Raw genomic sequence first — 5,974 nt, forward strand, 5'->3', positions numbered from 1 at the left:
GGAGTACGGAAGTTTTGAATGTAGATCCTTGGATTCTAGAGCCAGGGCTCTTTATTCTAGTTTGTTATTGTTGTTCAGCTGTTTTCAGTCATGTCCAACTCTTCATGACCCTACCAGGGGTTCTCTTGCAAAGATACTGGAGTGGTTGGCCATTTCTTTCTCCAGTCCACTTTATAGATGAGGAAGCTGATTTGCCCAGGGTCACACAACTAGTAGGTGTCTGAGGCTACATTTGAACTGGGGAAGATGAGTCTTCCTGACCAGAGGCCCAGCTCTCTGTCTACTGTACCACCTAGATGCCCATACTCCCTTACACTATGCTACATCATATTCTTTTTTAATTTTTCTTTTTTGTATCCTTAGTGACTAGTAAAGTATCTGGCATATAGTAAGTGCTTAATAAATGCTCATTGAATGGATGAATAAATTTAAGAAGATGGGGGGTGGGCAGAGTAAAGGGGTTAGAAGTGGGTAAGACAAAGGCCAGTTACTGAAGTACAAGTACATGACCAGAACATAGGAAGGTAATGATAACAATGAGATGATGATGATAGACCATTTAGAAGTGCTTTAAAGTTTGCAAAGCTCTTCATAAATATATTGTTACCTTATTTGATCCTGACAACAACCTTGTGACATAAGCATTGTATGTATCATTATCCTCATTTTATGTGTAATAAGAGTTTCACAATTGGAAACCTGGGATCTGTAAATTCACTGGAAAAAGAGTTCCTTTCCAGCCCCAAGGGTGAATTGAACTATGAGATCTCTGAGCCAGAGGGGGACATGAGTCACATCCAGGAAGTTTAAAAGACACACACACACATACCCCTTAGGGGAGCAGGAAGGAGTGGGGAGCAACCCCAGCCCTGCCAGGGACTTAATCCAGAACTGGAAATCATTGAAGGTATGGGGCAACAAGTGACAGAGGAAACTGAAAAGAGAAATTCATAGGCGGAGATAAAAGGAGAACAGAGCCTCAATTACCTTAGCTTCATATGTGGCACAATGTTGGGCATATCCCCACTGCCCAAATGAAGGCTATCCACTTGTTCCCTGCCTAGGAAAGTTCCCAGAAGTGGCTGAGGTCCCATAAGATAGAAAGTGTTTCTTATTTTGGGATCTAGGCAATCTATGATCCATTAGAACCCAATTGATCTGTAGTGGATCTTCACTGGGTCATTTCTAAACAAGTCAGTATAGGATCGTGGGATCATTTAGAGAGTCTATCAAGGAACTTGACCTCCAGAATAGCACCATAAACAGTGCTATCTCTCAGGTAACCTCCCCCATCCCCAAAATGCAAAGCCTAGCTGTGAAAGGACATGTTCTAGTTCTAAAAATACCACTAAGTTTAATAGAACAGGATAGGCAAAGCCAGAGATTCAGGAGAAGGAGAATCCAGAAAGAAGTATTACCTGGCAAATTGATCTGGGTGCAGTATGCCACTCACAGAAGTGTGTCTAGATTGGCTTGGAAATCCTTCTGCAAAGTAATGATTGTGCATGCGTGGACAAGATGCCATCAGATGAGAGAACACATCCTCATTTCCAGAGCAATGAATATGATGTGACCACTTTGTAAAAAGCACTAATAATAGTCATAATATTTGCATAGTGTTTAAGGTTTCCAAAGTACATAATGCATATTTTTCTCATTTGATCCTCGTGACATCCCTGGGAAGTAGGGAGCATTATTATCCTCATTTTACAGAGGAGGTCCTGAGATTTAAAGATGTTGAAAGACTTGCCCTGGACAGGAAGTCCTAAGGCAGAATTTGAACTCAGGTCTTCCTGATTGCAACCATACCTTACACAAGGCATACATCCTACTTTGGGAGTTTCTCCATGATGAGAGGTGAGTGTAGGCAAAAAGTCATTTTTCTTGGGAGTTACTGAGAAAAGTCAGTAATTTGGAAGAATCTTTGACCCAGAGAAAGTGGAAAACCCGTCTCTAGGGGAATAAAATAATATCAATCACTGAAATAGAGATTTAGGGCTGACAGGAACATGGAGGTCATCCAGTCTAATACACTAATTTTACATAGACAGTGATTCACCCAATGTCCCACAGATGGTAAGTAGCAATGCTGGGCTTGAGATCTTGGTCTTTTGTCTCAAATCCAGTGCTTTATTTTTTTTAATCAATGTATAAATATTGACTGAGTTCCTACTATAGGTTTAATTGTAGGCAGCTGGCTACAGGATTTCTGGCTCAAGTACCCCCTTCTGCAGGAGGCTGTTCCTGGTTCCCTAGTGGTTAGTGCTTTCTCCTCTGAGCATACTGTATCTACTTGTATGTATCATGTGTAACCTGAGGCTCAAGCTCATTTGTGTAAGACTCTCCATAATGGTGAGGAATGATTTCTTCTTGTCTTCTTGTGGGATAGAGTTGGTTAAAAAAACAAAAAGCCTGGGAGAGGACAGATCTTTATTCTTCTAGCTTCTAGCTTTGGGAGAAGATACATTTCAGTTTCTCTTTAGGGAGAGGTTCCTGAAAGGAGAGCAAGTCTCCAGGATAAAACCAACATGTACAAGAACTGGCCCCTTAATCATGCCTCTATCCCTGGCTTAGACTTAGGGGAGTTTTCCAGTAGCTGAGATTGCGGATTTTCTCTTGGTTGAGCTAAAGCATCTTACCCCCAATGAGACAGCTCAGTCACTCTGTGTATATCCTAATCTGTATAACTTTTCTGATTTCTCATGTTATTAGATAAGATAAATGCTTGTATTTATTTGGCTTTTCACCATGTATACTTGTATAACTGGCACTTAGGGGTCAGAGTGTCAATATGTAGCTTGGAAATAATGCGTAGCTTCCCCATTAAAAGGATAGTGATCAGGAGCATAGTCTGAACCTAAAAAGGATTTCCCCTAGACTAGAGAGACAGATAGATAAAATTCTAGCTTAGTATCCCCTCTCTGCAGAGAACTTCATAACCCCATCTCTGCTTCTCTCATGGCAGGAATTAAAGTCTCCCTTGGAAAAGGGTGGGCAGAACAGACTCTAGAAACAACTGCACATGCTTTCCTGGCAATCACATCTAAACAGATCTGTGCGATTCTGCATAAACTCCATAGATACATGTACCCATCCCACACGTGTAGGTCCCCGTCAAGTGCATATCATCTCTGCCCACTGAAATGTAAGCTCCTTGAGGACAGGGACTGTTTACACTTTTTCTTAAAGTTTGGTACAGTGTCTGCTGAAGCAAGAAACAGCAAATCATTCCAGTATATTTGCCAAGAAAACCCCAAATGGAGTCACAAGGAGAAGGAGTAGGACACAACTGACCAACAACAAGTACAGTGTCTAGCACATAGTGAGCTCTTCATGAATGCTTATTTATTGATTGAGAAAAAACAATAGAAGACATAGTTCCATGGTTCCAGGAGCTCACAGCCTCATTGGGGCTGCAAGATTAATTCATTTGAAGTAATGAGCAAACAATAACAATGAGTGCCTCAACGTAGCATCTTTGGACTCTGTCTTATGGAAGATCTGAGAACAGGGAAATAACTGGTGCTTTTGAGATGGTCATTCCATAAGCAGAGAATCAGAGATTAAGTCCAGGAGACTTAGACTCTTGTTTCTTGTTCCTTTTACCTGCATAGAGAACCATGGGATTGAGAACCAAGAAGGGACTTTAAGATATCATTTAATAAACCCCTTCAATTTTCAAATAAAGAAACCAAGATGGAGAAGATAAGTGACTTCCCTAAGATTACCCAGTAACCAAGCCAAGATGCTAGCTCAGGCTTCCTCACTCCAAACCACTGTCCTTTCCACTATACCACAATGCAAAAACCCTTTGGTCATAAGTTTTACTTGGACTGGGCTTTTTCTGCTGACCTCTGCTGCAGTAAGAACTAAAATCCTCTGAATCAGGACAAAGAGAATATCCTATGCCTAAAATTATCACTGTTTTTGCCACCATGCATCTCAGTTTTTTGCCACACCACCCAAATTTCTATGCCTCAGTTTCTCTACCTAAAAAATGAAGATAAGATAGGTCCTAGATTTGACTTCTATGGACTACATGAAGACAAAGGACATGGGAACTATTTGAAAGGAAGCTTTACATCAATACGACGAATTCTCAATTATTCAGAGGAATGGAGAACATAATCCACCATTCCCCAGACCTTGTCCACTACAGCTCCCTAAAGTTTTCCCAGTGCTGCTGTAGCTTTCCCCAGTCCAAAATGTTGCTTTGGTTTTCCAAATTCTATCTGATCTATCTCTGACTGTGAATTGGAACCCTCATCATATTATGCAGTAGAAAGATGCTATACTGGGAATCAGAAAACATGGCTCTATTACATATCAGTGAGGCACCTGGGTTCCCTCCCCCCCGCATAGGGGCCCTAAGAGAAAATAACCAAAATTTGAGATACTCTGTGGGTTAGCATACACTCAAAATGATAACCCAGTAGCTAGCCCCTACAGGCATGCTCACTTTTAGCTACTAGCCACAGGACGCATTACTTTAAAACAAAGGGAAATCATCACAACACAAAAGGGGCAAGTTCCCACTATGACAATGGAAAGGCATATGTGTGACAAGAAAAGACACATATACCGAACATTATGTAACTAGGTAATATGCATGGAAAGGCATAAACCTGTGTGGCAAGAACATATACACACATGAGAAATCTATGTGGTCGTGGGACATGGTGCCTGGACAAGGTCATACTTCTCATGCTACAATACTACTGGTATCCTCTGGCAATGTCAAAATGGTGTTCTTTGCTGCTGCTGGGTATCATTTTTTTTGTACTGTCTCCAGGGTGTTTTCTCTCTATTGGATGCATTGATTCTGTACTGGGTATCTCAACTGGTCTGGTGGTCACTGAACTGTCCTATGCCGCAATCTACTGGGTTTCTGCTATTTAGAGTCTTCAAGACCAGCTACTTCTCTGTTTTCTACTACCTTCTATTGGGATGCAATGGCTAGGAAGCCTCTCTTTGACATGGAAAGCTATGGCTTCTTTTATTGTAAGCCACCACAGTCAAGACAGGCAAAAACCAAAAAGGCAGAAGAATGCCCCAGGCTAAGATTAATTCTATTATTTAAACTTCCTGCTATCTGGTCCTGATTCAAAATTCGTGGTCCCAGACAACTATTTGTTTTAGGCTTGGGAAATCCTTGTAATTCCTATTATATATCCAATCAGTGCCCTGTGGCCCCAAAAACCATTTCTAGGCTTCTGCTTTAAAAAAAACAAACAAACAAACAAACTATGGCAGCCTGTAGTATAGCAAAGTAAACCTTCCTATCAAGGCCTTCCTTTGATTGGGATTCAGATGAAACTAGGGATCAGAAGAAAAACTAGGTGAAAAAGGAGAGGTCATTTCCTCCAAGTGCTAGTTCATATTCCTTTTCTAAATGTTTATCTGACATCAACAAAATCTCATGGCTCTTCTTTTGTTTACTTCAGCTCATCCCGGAGATGTTATCTCTCATTAACTATATGACCTTTGGGAAGTCACTGAGCCTTAATTTCCAAATCTAAAATATGCAAGATATTACACTAGACGATTACAATGGTGCCTTCTAAGGCTAAGATTTTATGAGTCTATAACAAATATTAACCTAAATCTTCACATACCAATGAAGGAAATGATCAAGGTGAGATTCCTAATAATAAAGCACTCCAAAAATGGGACAGATAACACCAAATCCGTTAGGATGTCAGCATAACTTCTCTGGTCTAGCCACAGCTCATGAATGAAAGATGTCCACTGAAAATAATCTTCTGTAGCTAACTCTGTGTGCCAAGCTACAGGGCTTCCCATTAAAAGATACAAAAATTTGGTAAGGGCACTTCGGGGCACATCATACTCATTGGATCTATCTTCAAATGTCTGGAGTGAAAATTTGACCTGAGGAACTTCCCATGGACAATGAGTGTCTGGGGCAGGAGAAGAAAGGAGGGGGAGTGTGCAGCCCAGCAGAGTGGGTGCACTA

Source organism: Notamacropus eugenii, chromosome 3 (genome assembly GCF_028372415.1).
Source record: "Notamacropus eugenii isolate mMacEug1 chromosome 3, mMacEug1.pri_v2, whole genome shotgun sequence".
In the NCBI taxonomy this organism is placed as follows: Eukaryota; Metazoa; Chordata; class Mammalia; order Diprotodontia; family Macropodidae; genus Notamacropus; species Notamacropus eugenii.